Below are 201 nucleotides of genomic sequence, written 5' to 3'. Positions count from 1 at the left end.
AAAAAAACCCCAAAAACCAAAAAAAAAACCCCCCCAAAAATTTTTTTAAAAAAATTTTTTTTTTTAAAAAATTTTCCAAAAAAAAAAATTTTTTTTTGGGGGGGGTTTTTCATTTCCCCACCCCTTTTTTTTTCCCCCCCCTTTTTTTTCCCTTTCCCCCCCCTTTTTTTTTTTTTTTTCCCCCCCCCCCCTTTTTTTTTT

This window comes from Penaeus monodon, chromosome 20 (genome assembly GCF_015228065.2).
Source record: "Penaeus monodon isolate SGIC_2016 chromosome 20, NSTDA_Pmon_1, whole genome shotgun sequence".
In the NCBI taxonomy this organism is placed as follows: Eukaryota; Metazoa; Arthropoda; class Malacostraca; order Decapoda; family Penaeidae; genus Penaeus; species Penaeus monodon.
The sequence above is the reverse complement of the archived record's forward strand: the minus strand, read 5'-3'. Positions refer to the sequence as shown.